A 16,743-nucleotide genomic window follows, 5' to 3' on the forward strand; every position below is an offset into this window, starting at 1 on the left:
TGTGTAGAAGGATTACTCGTGCAATGAAACTAATCCATGAGCATATGTTGAGACAATGTATTCAAATACTGAACGAAGAACATCTGTTTAACTACATTGTATTAATGTTTAAGAGGGCCTACATGGAAAATCTTAGAATACACAGTTATTGCATTGACTTGTTGATGTTGCTTGTTGATACATGTATTAAAGGCAAACCAGTTATATGCGGTTGTTTGAGACTTGGCACAAACCCTAGATCGGTGATGTATTAAAAGGAATATTAACCCGAAGTGGGGCTGAACATCGTGCCCACCAACTGTATAAAAAGTGAATGCATTCTAATGTACAACGTCTCTCACTGAACACACTGAACCACGCTGGAGTTTGTTGTGTTGTACTGAGGGCCGATAGCTATCTGATTTTGCTCTGTTTTTGTAAATGGATTCAGTATAAAATAAAGTACTTTGTATGTTCCTTTGTAACCCGTGTTCGGTGTATTTCCTTTTGGGGTACTCAGTCTCGATATTTTGATTCTGTTTTCACAGTTGGCGCCCGAATAGGGACCCTCAAGATTGATGCCGGATTGTTGAAGGTTGACGCACGCTATCGGACCAGGATCGGACGGTGTGACATAAGGGGCCTCCTGACGAGACGCTGCACAACCCGATCCTTGGACGATAAGCGTGTGGTCCGAGATGGCATCTTGACGAGGGTCCACTTATCGAGGTGGGCAGATTTGTCGAAATCACGGTACACGAGGTAAGATTAGTAAGGTAAGATTCTTAGAAATCCGATCGGACCTCCTTAGGTTTGGTCAGGTGAGTCGTGACCCGATTCTTAATTTAACCCTGACAATTTGAATTTTGGCGTATTGTATCTGCAGACACAATTATTGACCAGGTAACACCAAGAATTTGAGATATGCCTGGGAAATTGTCTACCTGCTATAGGGCATTATTCCGCAGTGATAGAAAATCATTGGATTTTAGCCGTCCCGCACCACAGGAGGGGTCGCCGGCATGTACTATGTACTGTAAGCAATGCATTGGAAGTATAGTATTTAATGACATTTGGCACAGACAAACCAGACATGCCTCCGAACTTCAGTGGCCAATCAATGGTAGTTTTGAAATCCCTCGTATTGAATATTTAGAGTCAATTCTATTAAAGAAAAAGGCTAGACCTGCAGCATTTGATGTTTTGCAGAATTGGAAAAAAGAAGGGTTGCAACAACTTAAAAGTAGAGAGAAACATGCACGCAGTCATAAAACGAACGCTGAAAAAGCGTTGTTATATGATCAGGAGAAACAGTCTGAGGCGACTAACAATATGGATAGGGCTTTCTCAGTCGGTATTCAGAAAATCTATCCTTCTAAAGATCTTCATATTTCTGATGAGTTTATTGACAAAATATTAAATTAACGAAGGCCTGGTGCCAGGGACGTCATTTGGGGGTCGCCAGAGGTCGCAACTGCGACCTCTGAGGTCTCCCTTGCGACCTCTGTGGTCTCCCTTGCGACCTCTGTTAAAAAAAAAGAAATAAAAAAAAAACATTTCGTTTTTTTTTTTTTTTTCGTTTTTTGCAATGCATGGTCCTGGAGTGGCTGGCTCTCATGTTCAGGCCCTTTAAAAAAAAATAATAATAAGACAAATAAGAACATGAGGGCCACAAGTCTAACACGTTCAGCACTGACCCTAAATAAGAAAGAATAGGAAACCAAATAATGTGTCTTTATGGAATTCTGTACAATAATTGCTAAACTCATTAAAGGTTTATTTCAGGCACACTTCAGGGGGGTGAGTCACTGATTTAGTCTGTTCTTAAATGCTTCAACTCAGCCTTTCATCCTTCTGAGGTCGAGTACCAACACAGGTTGGGTGATATTGGGTGTATATTCTTTATACATAAATCGCTTAGGCGTAAGTGATATATAATAACACATCATTTTCATTTGGCCTTGGACGTCCGCTTGCATTCACAGTAATTTGGTAATATGCGCCTATACACACTGATCTTAACGATAGATATATGGCGATCCATTCTTGCATGAAATGTACATCACATTATAGTGATATCGTAACCATATTTTTCGTACTGTACAATGCTGTGATGTCACTTCCTGTTTTGGCAACGGGTGAAAGGTTCGTGTTCCATCGCTTCCTGCGATATCACTTCGGGGTGGGGTCAAATGATATCAGTTCCTGTGATGTCATCAGGGGTCAAGGGTCGTGTGATGTCACTTCCGCTACCCCTGGCATTTTGGTGAAATGACGTCCCTGCCTGGTGCCTCTGCGCCACCTCTGTATGTTCCTCTTCCTGCTGCTTTGCCTCATCCTCCTGTTATTCCTGCTCCAACTGTTGTTGCTCCTGTTGTTCTTGCTCTGCCTAATGTTCCCCTTCCTCCAGCTCCCCCACCTCTTTTTATCGCACCAGTTATAGTACCTCCATCAAATATGCCTGCTCCCTCTCTTCCAAGTGGTCCTGAGCCGCTTGTAATCGATCGAGGTACGGCAACAAAGGTTGTCACTCGCAATACTGTACCGCCGGAGAAGAAACGTGAGTTAATTGCATGGGCTAAGCATTGTATGGAGAAGGCTGATCAAGCTAGCGTTTTTGCAACACTTTGTAATACGCATAATTTTCCTGAGAAAAATGTTTTTATTGAAGGTTTAGGGATTCAGTTATGTATAATGTGGGGAAGATTAAATAATGCAGATCTTCCTCAATGGTTAAGGGATCTAAATACTCTAGCACTTTCTAGAGTCACTGTGGAGAAGGTAAATGAGCATGTCAAGAGGTTATTTGGGTATAGAATGGAGTTAGAAAAGTTACAGGATGAGGATGACGAGGAGGAAAATATGTATGTACAGAAACGGTTCATTCCGTGTCGTAAATCGATATCAGAGGAAACGCGAATTTGTAAGAAAGACGCGATTAGATGGATTTCAGACATATCAATAACTCCAGTTGAGGTATATGACACATACAGTAAATATACGCTAGAAATGCAGAGGAAAGTGATACAGGCAATGGTAGAGTACCTGCAGGATGAGTGTGTAAAAAGGAAGATTAGTTGTCCCACAGAGTTATTGAGCATTTATAAGAGAGCTTTTTCACTTGACACTTCTTCGACTGCTTTAGCGCTCGACTTGGCTCTGTTGCTTAGTAAGCGTTCGGAGTCACCTACTTCTCAGTTGCCTATGAGAGAGGTTCCTCCGATATTAGTCCCAAAGGTTGAGATTGCGGCCGATGTTGCACGGAATATAGTCGCTGTGGACATTCCTGCGCATTATGTATCGTAGTTCGTTCACGTCCCGTTTTCAAGACAGGAAGTGAATACTATTAGGCAATCTATTCCTGATATTAGGAAAAATCTGACAGGGTTCTATAAAGAGATAGAGTCCGTTTTGTAGTCCTCAGTGTTCACCCTAGGTGACTTTGATTTGTTGTTTCCTGTACTCCTGCCCGTAGATTTATGGAAACAAGTTAGAACTATTGACGACGTCCCCGGTTGGGAGATACATGGGTGAATATAACTAGACTCGATGGGGAAAGGCCAGCTGGTGAAAGACCGCCTCAGGTGATATTAACTTTGCCTGACAGAATCGCTGCTAAATTAAAAACCATAATTCCCGAAAAGAGAATTATTTGGGAAAAGCTTACGGCCTGTGTCCACGGAAAGTCTGAGGGTGCTACCGAGTTCTTTAATCGGTTCGAACAGGTATTCTCAGATTTCAGTGGACAAGACTTAGGCACAGAGTCTGGGAAAAGATTATTTGTGGACAAATTTGTACATGGATTGCTGCCTGACATCCTGTCACAAATTATGTCTTCTGAGAGCACTTGGCATGCGAAATCACAATCAGAAGTACTGCACATGGCTCAGTACTACGAGAACCGTGTCAATAATGAAAAAGGTAGGATTGAAAAATGGAAAGGTGATTTAAAAACTAAAGTGCTATTGCAGCAAATTGTTAGGGGCCCCAGAGGGGGTAGTTCTCAGGTTAGAGGTCAGTATGTCCTGCAGGGGAATGTGCCCTTGGGTCCTGTGAACATTAACCAGTGCGTGTTGTCGAGAGGGTCATTGGCGAGCACAATGCCCCGTCCTTCAACAAAGGTCAAATAATAAATGTGGTAATATGGGTTGGCTATCCAGAGGTCGCCCAGGCGTAGGGGGCCCTGGTAGAGGTCAGTTTACACAGAACCCTCAGCAACCTTTCTCGCAGGACAATCAGGCTCCGAGTGTGGACACCAGGAACATATTTGATCATCCTTCAGCTGCATATTTATCTGAAGAGCTTGCTTTTGATGATATTCTGTTTCGTTAGGATTGCCCGAAGCAGGTTTGGAACCTACACCTATTCCCGTCAATCAGAAAGGTCCCTACGTTAGAATGGTGGTGGGAAATAGGAAACATCAGTTTTTGATAGACACTGGAGCACAGAAGTGTTCCATTGATCATTCACGGGTTCCAAACATTCCACTGTCAGGGCAAATCAATGTTTCTGTAGGGTTTTCTGGTACACCAGTTGTTCTTTGGGTCCCTTTACGGACCATTGTCCATTTCTTTTGACTTCGGATGGTGGAGAGAACTTGCTGGGGTTGAATGTGTTAAAAGAATTAAATGCAGTGATTTATTGTTCTTCTGATGGAGTGTGCTTGACGATTTCATCACAGCAATTTTCTGCCTCGCAATTCTTGACTAGACCTTTGCCTCCAGAATTCATTGATGTACCAGAGAGCTTGTGGGCTTTCGACAACAATGATGTCTGTGTTTTAAAGATTGAGCCTGTCAAAATAGTTTTGAAACATGGAATTGAGCTGCCAAGCATTCCGCAGTATAAGATTTCGGTTGAGGGCGAGCAAGCTTTGAAATGTATTTTTTCCTATTTTGTGCATCGTGGGGTGATTGAAGAAATTTCAGGAAGTTTGTGTAACAGTCCGATTTTACCCGTGTACAAGAAAGGCGATAATGCAATTCCATTCTGTTTCATAATTGATTTACGTGCCATTAATAAAGTTGTGGCACCACAATTTCCAATTGTGCCTGATGTAACGACAATCCTAAACATGATTCCAGCTACAGCTACTTACTTTAGTTTTGTGGACCTTTAGAATGCTTTCTTTAGTATTCCTATACACAAGGATAGTAGATATTTGTTCGCATTCATATTAGGGGGACGCTCGTTCACATTTACTCGTGCACCTCAAGGGTACACAGAGAGTCCTAGCATTTACAGTAGGGCTTTGAAAGAACAGCTTGATACCCTTGAATTGCCCTCTACCTGTAATTTGCTTCAGTACATTGATGATTTGCTTCTAGCTGCTGACTCTGAGAGTGCCTGTAAGGTGGGCACTGTGTCATTACTTATTCATGTAGCTAAGCATGGTCACAAAGCTTTGCTTAAAAGATTTCAATATTGTTGTCAGGAGGTCGCCTATTTAGGCTATCTCCTGTCAAAGGAGGGAAGAAGATTGACACCTGAAAGAATAAAACACATTTCTGGCATGTCTGTCCCTAATACACAGAAGGAAGTTAGGGCCTCTTACTGTAGGTTGTGGATCCCGAATTTTTCACTAGTGATCAAAACGATGGTGGCTTTGACGAAGAAGGGCATTTCTTCGCCATTGCCATGGAACACGGTACACCAGCAGTCGTTTGACTTGCTTAAGACTGCATTATGCTCTGCACCAGTTTTGAGCACACCAAACTATGAAAAGGCCTTTGTGTTATTTGTGCATGAATGTGATGGATGTGCTTTGGCTGTATTAACGCAGGAACATGGAGGGAAGAATAGGAAGTGTGGTTACTTTTCTTCCGCCCTTGATCCTGTAGCATGCGCTTTGCCAATATATTTGCGAGCTGTCGCTGCTGCTGCCGCGTCTGTAAAACAGAGTGAGGGAATGGCCCTAGGCCATGATCTAACCCTGATGGTGCCTCACTCTGTAGATGTTCTACTGAACCGAACTCAAACGCAACACCTCACTTCTGCACGTTGACAAGATATGAATTGATCTTGTTTGCTCCTCACATTCAAATTAAGAGGTGTTGTGTTCTTAAGCCGGCTGAACTCCTACCTTTCCCGCAAGATACTACTTGCGGCGATGAAGTGCCACATGATTGTTTGTATACGACCGAGCAAGAGACAAAGGGTAGAATTAATTTGAAGGATACTCCCTTGGATAATCTGCAAGGAGAGCTGTTTTTTGACGGCTCCTGCTTCAAACTTCCGGATGGTACATCCACAGCTGCTTATGCGATCACTAAGTTGAGCATCGTTGTGGAAACTAAGAGAATCACAAATAATTCTGCGCAGGCCGCAGAGATTATAGCATTGACCCGAGCTTGTGAACTTTCCAAAGGGCTTGCAGTAAATATATATACTGATAGTCAGTATGCCTTTGGGGTGGTCCACAACTTTGGGAGACTTTGGTCAGAGAGAGGGTTCCTAACTTCGCATGGCACCAAAATTCAACATGGCTCCTTAATAGTACAACTACTCTCAGCGCTTGCGCTCCCTACTCAGTTAGCAGTTATGAAATGTGCAGCAAATCGAACGATTACAGATGATATAGGGAAAGGTAATGCTTTTTCTGATCAGTTAGCTAGGCAAACTGCTACTGATCTCCTTATGGAGATGTATGTTTCAAGGGAATCTGTAGATGCTTATGCAATAGATGAGGGTGTTGGGTCTGTACGGGATATCCAAGCTGATGCCACGTTAGAAGAATCCAAAAGGTGGGCTGAAGGCTTGGGGAAACTTGATCATGATGGGTGTTGGGTGGACATAGTAGAAGGGAAATGGCTACTCCCTGACGCGTACGTCAGGATGATGGTCATCATGGCCCATGGTCCCATGCATGTATGTGCCCAGAAAATGACAAAAATGTTAGAAAAAGTTTGGGTAAATGACAACATTTCAAAAATTGCCCAGCGCTACGTCCGGGAGTGCATGATTTGCCTACAACACAACGTGGGAAAGGGGACAGTAACTCCAAGGGGTAGTTTTGGGCCACCCTCTGTCCCCTTCGAAGTGATCCACTTTGATTTCATTGAAATGGATCGATGCAATAATAAGAAATATGTACTGGTGGTTATCTGTGCTTTTAGTAAATGGGTTGAGGCTTTCCCTGTTAAAGATGCTACAGCTATGACTACTGCAAAAATCATGTTAAAAGAATACTTCCCGCGGTTCGGTTTGCCAGGAGTTATCTGGTTGGACAATAGTCCACATTTTGTCGCCACTGTAATTCTTCAGATTTGCACAGCATTACGAATTGACAAACGGTTCCATTCGGCCAGACATGCTCAGGGCGCCGGACTAGTAGAAAGACACAACGGTATCATAAAGAACAAGCTCGCTAAAATGTGTGCCGGCACCAAACTAAAATGGCCGGACGCCTTACCGATCATGTTGTTATCTATGTGCACAACCCCTCAAACTAAGACTGGGCTCTCTCCATTTGAGGTGGTAATGGAGAGACCTGCCAATATTTGGAACCTTCCTAAATGTAACTCGTTAAGAAATGTTGAAAATGTAGTACTTTCAGATTATTGTAGCCAATTGACTAAAAACCTGTATTTGATTCATCACCAGGTACGAGAAGCTTTACATGTGCGATACGAGGGCCCGGGCCACAGCATACGGCCTGGAAGTTGGGTGCTTGTCAAATCGTTTGAACGCTCCTCTTGCCTTGCGCCTCGCCGGCGTTGGCCATTCCAAGTCCTGTTGGTCACCCAGACAGCGGTGCGGGTCGCTGGGAGAAAGAACTTGATACACGCGTCCCACATCAAGAAACTTCCTCACCCTGTGCCGCACGTTACAGAAGAAACAGAACCCCTCACTGACACTGCAACCAATGATCCCAAAGCAGTAAGTGTCACTGAGAGTGTGTCGGAGAATTTCTCTGAGCCCGTGAGGCTTGGGGAAGCTGCCATTTTGTCTCCACACTCTCCACAAATTTTGCATCCGGAAACTGCTATTTCAAATTCAGTACCTTTACTTGCTTCCGACACGTTGCTTCCAGCAGGAAGTGACAACATCTTGTTTCCGGATCAATCAGTACCGGAAAAAGTACGAGATAATCTACAACCACGAAGATAGACTTACGGCACGGTTTTGCTGTGCATCTGATAGACTTACGCCACGGTTCGGCTGTGCATTCGGAGAAGGAAAAGAGCCGTCGAGGGCTTGCTTTTTGCCCAAATTTGAGAAAGGGGATTCTGTTGGCTAGGGTTGTGGAAGGGCTAAGAAGTTGCTCGACTGGGAGGTCACCAGCAACAAACTTTGGAGTATCCGTTTGAAGACTACGATGCCTGCCACCGCTACCGCTCGTATGGGACTTGTAAATAAGGGGGTGACCAACTGGGACAATGGACACAATGCCTGGGCCCCGAAAATGTATTGCTGTATTTTTATAATGATATTTGGGTTTTTAATAGTCGCTGCCTTAGGATTGTGGTACCTCGAGGAAACTCACTCTTTAGAACTTTTGTTTCCTACTGAAAGTGCACCCATTGTTCCTACTCCCTTTGTACATTTGCATACTCTATCCCCTAGGGATTCTCAGCACAGACAAAGGTACCACAATAACACTTTACTGCTTATCATGAATGCTACACGTGCCATTTTTAATAAATCTAACTCTGGGTCTGCTGACATTTACCGCAACACAGGGATAAGGGGCTAGGTTGGTATATTCATCCTTTACCATTGACAACTGCTTGCTATACTTCTCTTAGAGCACTGTTCTTTGGCCGATGGAATGATAGCATCTCAGGGAACTTTGATGGCACCAATTTGAATAGTTTTGAGAAGCTTGTTTTGACTCCCCTGGGATGCTCACTTTTTACAAATAGGAGTAAAACGAATGTTGCTTCTATTAGGCCTTCTGATAAACTGTCTCGTCCTTTCCAATCTTTGATTTCCTTTAAGATGGCTCCAATAGGCAATAAGGATGCCATGCCTCCTTCTTACACTGTTAACCATAGGGCTGATTCAGTTTCTTTTTGCATACAGGAATGGAACTCAGTCAATGGGAAATTTTCTAGGTTGTGCCAACGTTGCAAATTTGACTGGGGAAAACAGACCTTTGTATGTAGGCGAACTTGTCTACTTTGTCTGCGGTAATGTAGCATTCCCATGGTTACCCAGGGATTAGCAGGGAACCTGTTATTTAGGGATCCTGTTACCTGGGTTGTTTATAGCTAGTACAAAAGAAGTTTCGAAGGCTCGTCCACGGCGGGACGAGAATGGTGACACCCCAGCACAAATCTTGGGAGATATAGCTAAATCAGTTGTGTCATTTTGGGGGCAGATAGCGAATTCAGAAGATATCAGAAAACTAGCGAGAGTACTGGAGAGAACCATCAACCGGACCACGGATATACTAATATGACGTTAGAACAAAAGGCGATAAGATTAGTAGCACTTCAAAACCGAATGGCATTAAATGTCATTCTAGCTCAGCATGGTGGAGTGTGCAAATTAGTGGGGTCCGCTTGCTGTGTTTTCGTACCAGATTCCTCCCCAACTATCTTCAAGGCAATACAGAATCTGCACGTATTCAAATACTGAACGAAGAACATCTGTTTAACTACATTGTATTCATGTTTAAGAAGGCCTGCATGGAAAATCTTAGAATACACAGTTATTGCATAGGCTTGTTGATACATGTATTAAAGGCAAATCAGTTATATGCGGTTGTTTGAGACTTGGCACGAACCTTAGATCAGTGATGTATTAAAAGGAATATTAACCCGAAGTGGGGCTGGACATCGTGCCCACCAAATGTATGAAAAGCGAATGCATTCTAATGTACAACGTCTCTCACTGAACACACTGAACCACGCTGGATTTCGTTGTGTTGTACTGAGGGCCGATAGCTATCTGATTTTGCTCTGTTTTTGTAACTGGATTCAGTATAAAATAAAGTACTTTGTATGTTCCTTTGTAACCCGTGTTCGGTGTATTTCCTTTTGGGGTACTCAGCCTCGATATTTTGATTCTGTTTTCATTGGCGCACTGAATATGTGTGCAGCTGGTCTGGCTGTTGCATGATAGCCGCTTCTTAGAAGTAGGTGTGGTGCTGAGGAAATCAGTTGGATGTGTTCAGTCTGGAGGATGGACACCCAGACTGAGTTCTGGCTGCATTAGGCCTGAGGAGACGCTTCAGCTAGCCGATATGTGCTCAGCTAGCTGTGTTTTATTATGATGATGAGCTGTTCATGGGTCATGTTAGTATGAGTACAGCTAGGCCGAATGTGTCATAGCATAGCTGTGTTCTAGTTGAATATTGGTGTATAGGAGAGAGTAAGCGTAGTAGTGTGATATGGTGGTTATCAGTAAAGAGCCTGTGACCAAGCACGAGAGCAGGAATGGGGGAGTACATAGCGGCATATGTATATGAAGCGACAGGATGGATAGGGTAAACATGTGAGACAAAGTGAAACTATTCACTCAGCATCAGCCAGTCCCTAAATCTGAACTGGTTCCCATGCCACATCCTTCCTCATGGCAGTCCACAAAGCAAGTAGAAAATGGCTGCTGGAGCCAAAGCACAAACACACCTGACTTTTCCAACCAATTGCAAGAGGGGAGGGTGGGATTGGGAAAAGGCCAGACACAAACAAAGGACTACAACCCACAAACTGCACCCTCTGGATGCAGGCCAGCACAGAAAAACTGTCAAAAGGCCACAAGAACACTAGACAAACCCACCAGATTAGCACACAGTGCTCACCAAAAACGATTGAAAAAACACTCACACCACTCCAATGGTGTACATAAAGCAGGCCAAAACAGATTATAATCATTGTGAAACTACTCACTCAGAATCAACCAGCCCCTAAAGCTGCTTCCAAACTGGTTCCCCTTCCATATCCTTCCTCATGGCGGTGCACAAAGCAAGTGGAAAATGGCTGCTGGAGCCAAAGCACAAACACACCTGACTTTTCCAACCAATTGCAGGAGGGGATGGTGGGACTGGGAAAAGGCCAGACACAGATAAAGGACTACAACCCACAGACTGCACACTCTGGATGCAGGCCAGCACAGAAAAACAGGGTTGAAGGCCACAATAACACTAGACAAACCCACCAAATTAGCACACAGTGCTCACCAAAAACGATTAAAAAAAACACTCACACCACTCGAATAGAGTACATAAAGCAGGCAAAAATTGGTTTACAATCATTGTGAAACTACTCACTCAGCATCAACCAGCCCCTATAAATGCTTCCAAACTGGTTCCCCTGCCACATCATTCCTCATGGCAGTCCACAAAGCAAGTGGACAATGGCTGCTGGAGCCAAAGCACAAACACACCTGACTTTTCCAACCAATTGCAGGAGGGGAAGGTGGGACTGGAAAAAGGCCAGACACAAACAAAGGACTACAACTCACGAACTGCACCCTCTGGATGCAGGCCAGCACAGAAAAACAGGGTTGAAGGTCACAAAAATACTAGACAAACCCACCAAATTAGCACACAGTGCTCACCAAAAACTATTGAAAAAAAACTCACACCACTCCACCAGAGTACATAAACCAAGCTAAAAACGGATTACAATCATTGTGAAACTACTCACTAAGCATCAAGCAGCCCCTAAAACCGCTTTCAAACTGGTTCCCCTGCCACATCCTTCCTCATGGCAGTCCACAAAGCAAGTGGAAAATGGCTACTGGAGCCAAAGCACAAACACACCTGACTTTTCCAACCATGACACACATTGACATAATCCATTGAAGCAGTGATGTTTACTACCTAAATACTAATAGCAGAATGGAGTGCTTCAATAGGATACTGGAAGGATGCATCGATAAGATTATAGCATGTGCCATTATTTGAAATTAGACATCAAGGGACAGTAATGGCCCATAGGCACACTCTAAAATCCTCTACGGGAATAAACCCAATTGAGTTGCTGAGGTCAGAAAACCTAATACTAAGTGCTGCACCCCAAATTAAAGTGCAAAGTTGGTGGTGCTTTATGAGAAAGGCATAAATAATAAAATATGTTGTGAGACGTGGGAGAGACTATGGGGATGTCCGGTGGACTGCCAAGTTAGAGACTCAGGGGCCAAGTCATACCCCATCACATTGCAGGGCACAATCACAGTGGCAGACCTCAGACCATTGCTTGGAGGCCAGCCCTTATCCAAATCCCTACCCGTAATTGGCAAAACAGTGCTGATAAACCTGCTTCTGCCTGAACTCATTGGGAAGGCATACAGATAAGCCTGGAGACAACTCCTCCACAACTAACAGGGCTTGGAATGTTTTCTACAGAGACCAATATTTAAGAATGGCAAAACATAAGCCTGGCATAGAATGGAATTTGTCTGCGACTCTGTACTCTGCAGAGAGTTCCTCTTGCTGGGAACACAAAAGTGCACATTTCCCACTCATTTATGAAAATCAAATACCCCTTACTTGTAGGGAATACTGAAACTACTGTACATCCCAGTCATCATCCACAGATATCAGGAGGGATGAAGTAAGATCCAAGATGGCCGGTGGCCAATTATGGATTTGGCTGAACCATTTGAACATGAATTAACCACAGGTGACCACAGAGTGCTAACGTACAGCTCTCAGTAAATAACCAGCCACATGTACAGAGCCTGACTAGGAGAACCACCACGAGGAGGAAGAAGCTCAAACATTAAAAGCCCCATCTACTTTCCGATATAGTGGCTTAAAGGAGTAAGAGGCTCATTTCTGAAAAAGGCTGGATCCATAGAGCTGTTAAAGAAGCAGAGGCTGAAGAGATGGAGATGAGTGGAGAAGTGGAAACAGTAGACCTCAGGAAGAGGTTGTGAGAACTAAAATGATCAAGGAGGAGGTGATAACATAAGAGGTTGAGAGTGAACAGACAGAAGTATTGGAAGCCAAGGAGATTAGCTAGGAACCCATAACAATAGAGGGTGAGAGTGGACAGGAGGAGGTGGTAACTCAGAAGAAAGTATCATTACTAGAAAGAGAATGAATGAAGGATGATTTGGTAAGAAAGAAAAGAAAAGTAGTGGCATAAGTAGAAGGATATTGGCTAGAAGAGGAGATAACTTCAGGCTCAGAGAGGGAAAGTGTGAAGGACTTGCTAATAGTCTGTGTTGTGGAGGAGGCTGAGGGACCGAATATGAGAGAGGAGCTAGTAATACAAGAGGTTGGTACCAATTAGTAGGAGGTTATATCATAGGAGGAGAAACAGGCAGTGAGGAATATGGAAAGTGAACATTGTTAGAAAGGGGCTAGAGGGGATGATAACAGGATAAAAACAGGAAGAGAAGAAGATATATTTGAGACAGAAACATCAGCCAGACAGGAAGACCATCGACAAGGCAGTGAAATCCAGTACCTAGTTAGTAATAGCAGACAGGTTACAGTTGGCATATTTGGCCCTGGGCTGGAGTAGAATGGTGAATTTAGGTGGTGAAAGAGGACCCAGGAGAGAGTCCAGACCTATCCGTGGAGCCTCTGTCTAGCTCACCCAGGTGACTATGTCCTCTAACTCGTCTGGTCACAAGGATCTCCAATATGATACGATATGTTATGATATGGCATTTATAACCTATACAGAAGTGGTTCAAGGCACTATAAGGAAAGGGGGGGGAAAAGAGGGAAGACAGAGACAGCGATCCGACTAGGCAAGGTGACATTGAGATCGCACAAGTGCAGGGGAGGGGGGAAGGAGGCAAAGTGCGGGTGAGATGGGAGGAAAGGAGAAAGTGATCACTCCAGGAGAGATGAGTGGTCTGAGGGGACGAAAGGGGAAAATCAGAGCATCCAGAGTGTGCCTTGCTCAGTAAGTCGGAGATTAAAGAGTGAGAGAGAGTCGGAAAGGTCACAAAAGAGTCCCGTGGAAGGACAGGAAGCATCCAGGTGGATGTTGAAGTCTCCAAGCACCCGCTCGAATATCAGACGATTACTGACTGCAGGTCTGCAGAAAACGCTGCAACTCCACACCCAATCTACTTGCCTTGGACTACTGGTGGATTTATCAGTGTTTCCTGCATGGACTGCCTTGGTATTTTTTTCACATAACATCAAGTATATTTCATCTACTTGGGACATCTTAGTGCGTGTATTTTACTAATATGCACACTTTCTTTTCACTGCAGTTTCCATAGCCACGCCCCCCTACGTGGCCCGCCTATATTAACCAGGACCCGCACGCACCAGCACGCGCGCATCCGCTCGAGTACCAGACGAGTACTGACTGCAGGTCTGCGGACAACGCTGCAACTCTGCACCCAATCTACTTGCCTTGGACTACTGGTGGATTTATCAGTGTTTCCTGCATGGACTGCCTTGGTATTTTTTTCACATAACATCAAGTATATTTCATCTACTTGGGACATTTTAGTGCAAGTATTTTACTAATTTACACACTTTCTTTTCACTGTAGTTTCCATAGCCACGCCCCCCTACATGGCCCTCCTATATTAACCAGGACCCGCACGTGCACCCGCTCGAGTACCAGACGAGTACTGACTGCAGACCGCTGCACAGCGTGTCTGCGAGCCAGCCCGTCGGGTCAGATTTCGAGCTTTCACATCAGAATCCTGCTTCTGATTCTGATTTTCTATTGCGAGTTCTAGTATCTAAGCGTTTGGTTTAGAAACAGACGCCACCATTTAATTAAACTATAATCTCAATCCAAGAACCTCTTTCTCTTCGGTTCAATTCCCTTTCAGAATGCATCGCCTCACTGCCGGCATTGCCACTCCCCTTCAACCTCACAATGCAACGCCAAATTTTTCTGAAATCCCCAAAAAACGCCACTTTGAGCAAAGTATCTTCAAAATCTCTGAAAAGCATCGGATTTACTCCAGACATTCGCACTTTTCTTCGAGATAGCGAGTCTATGCGGACATCGAGTTTGACCCCGCAAAGTTCGAACAGCAAACACACTTCTATAGATACCCTGCAATCTCCCTTTAAAGCTAAGATAACTGTGGCCTTCTTGCTTAATCAGGTATCTGATACAACTATGCAAGGCTACATTCTATCTGATAACAGTTGTACTACTACTGGCACGTTTCATACTCCGACCTATCTGCCAGAGTTTTCCATGGGTCCCCAAGACCCTAAATTGACACACGTGGCTCAAACCTTTGTGACAATTCGCTTATAGTCTCAAATTGTAACCCCTACCCAGGGAAATAGCGGAGCAAATAGCTGCCCAAGTCAGTTCTGTCCCAAATCTTCTGACGTATCCCCTTCTCTTCTGGGGCCCTCCTTCCAGTCAACTCAGGCTTCTCAAAGCTCGCCTGCTACAGGGGTCATTTCAAATAGTATCTTACCCAAAATTAGTTGTGAGTACTGAGATCTTTCAAACTCTCCTGAAATATATCCCACTCATATCCCAGAAGACATAATCTCTTCTGGTGAATCTGATTCATCTCTAGTAGCCTCTTTTACCAAACCTGCCCCAATGCCATCGTTTGGTTTTCCTTCAACCTCTAATCCTGTTTTGGAAGCAACTTTAACGGCCATAAATGCTAGCATCTTTTCGTTAACTAAATTATTTGAATTCATTGATCTTAGATCCGCCACTCAAAATGAATGGTTGCTTCTCCTGCACAGCAAACTTGACTGGCTAGCCAGCGACAAAGAGACTTGCACTAAAATCAAAGTGGCTGTTCCTTATGTTCGACTTGAATCAGTGGACCACCTAAATGTAATGCCTATAGAGATGCCACAACCGAAACAGAGGATGCTATTTCCTCAATCATACTTGAATCCACTGTGTTACCTCAATTGGAACCTACTAGACCCGAAACTTCAGACCCTCAGACCAGTGAAATACCATCATATGACATCTTCTCAAGACCCTCTCAAAACAAAAGAAGAAAACGAAATGGTAATAGAAAACGCATTTCGCAGCGGTTAAATGATACAAATCCTAATCAGAGTATCAAACAAAGAAAAAACAAAAAAACTAAAAATCTTTCATCTTCTGTAACTAAGAAAAGCAATACTAAGACCAAAAAATGTATAGCAAACCTTTCCTCCCCCAGCAAAGGCCTGTCATCATAGTTGAAGAGGTGTCTTCTGCATCACCAATGTGCTTTGAGGAAATTGAAACTCCAGCTAACCCTTCTGCTCCGGCGACTGGCATCTCTAAAGGTAAGACTTTTGAAAAGTCAAAACCTGTATTCAACCCACCTTCATCTAACTGTGACAATTCAGCCAATGCACTTCAATCTAATTCTGGAATCATGAACCCGTCAAACTTGAATTCTACACACGAGCAGCTCATGAACCTATCAGTATATTCACATAACAACAAGTCCTTTGTTGAGGACGTCCATTACAGACTACACCGATCCCTTAATCATAAACAATAGATAACGCCAACCTTTCATGTAAATTTTGACATTTAACCATTAACCTTTAAAACAATGGATCAAAGACGTATTGACTCAAACTCAAGTGCTTCCAGACTTCATGAAGGAATTACTAACCAAACTTCATCTGTACCCTCTTCAATAGAGTCTTTAGCCGAAATTGCCAAAGCACATTCAACACTGGCTATGCCGAGTGACGAGGTCATTCCCTGTATTCTACCACCAAATCCTGTCCAGCACTCAAGGCACCCTCCACAGAACACCCTAGACATAATTCACGAAGAGAACAGACCTCTCCTTTATTGTCCAGACCCATATATTCTAAAAGATGAAAACATCCGCCTTACCATGCTTGATAGATTGTTCTCTGATCCCTTTCCAAATCGAACAACAATTCTAACGGTT

The sequence above is a fragment of the Ambystoma mexicanum genome, chromosome 12 (assembly GCF_040938575.1).
Source record: "Ambystoma mexicanum isolate Mex_15411 chromosome 12, UKY_AmexF1_1, whole genome shotgun sequence".
In the NCBI taxonomy this organism is placed as follows: domain Eukaryota; kingdom Metazoa; phylum Chordata; class Amphibia; order Caudata; family Ambystomatidae; genus Ambystoma; species Ambystoma mexicanum.